The sequence below is a fragment of the Anser cygnoides genome, chromosome 1 (genome assembly GCF_040182565.1).
Source record: "Anser cygnoides isolate HZ-2024a breed goose chromosome 1, Taihu_goose_T2T_genome, whole genome shotgun sequence".
In the NCBI taxonomy this organism is placed as follows: domain Eukaryota; kingdom Metazoa; phylum Chordata; class Aves; order Anseriformes; family Anatidae; genus Anser; species Anser cygnoides.
In genome coordinates, this window is record NC_089873.1 from 184,191,759 (window position 1) to 184,192,344 (window position 586).

Consider the following 586-nt stretch of genomic DNA (forward strand, 5'->3'; position numbering starts at 1 on the left):
TAGCTTTGCAGCTACTAGATTGGGAAGTGCAGTTACTAAATCCTTTTTCAGCTGTGCTTTTGATTTCAGTAGCTGTATTTAGTTCGAATAATCTAAAATTTTGTTAAAGACTTTTGGAAAATAAATGTCCAAGCCTTGCCACTATTATCTTCCAGTGCAGTGTACGAAGGAGTTAAGTTTTTAAAATAAAGCAACAGTGTGAATGATGTTCCAGCCTCTGCAGGAAGAGCTGTGACAGCCTGAAGTATTTCAGTGCTGCTTATCATGGGAAAACTTATTTCAGTGCCTCTCTGACAGTAAAGCCATTTTTCTGAGGAGACTGACAGAACGCTGAAAAGGGAAGTTTTTTCTAAATTGATAATAGAATGTTTCTGAATAATGAGTGAACGCAGAACTCTGTGGCATTGGCCAGGAGGATATCTTTTGTAAAACTAAATTATGTAAAGCGGACATAATGAGTTCTTTGTCTATCAGCATGGTCTTTAGCTACCAGTCATTGTAGAGAGCCCCAAAGAAAACCCGTGGGTTTTTTAATGTCTAGTCCTTTTGCACTACCACATTGGTCTACAGCCACGTATAGAAACAG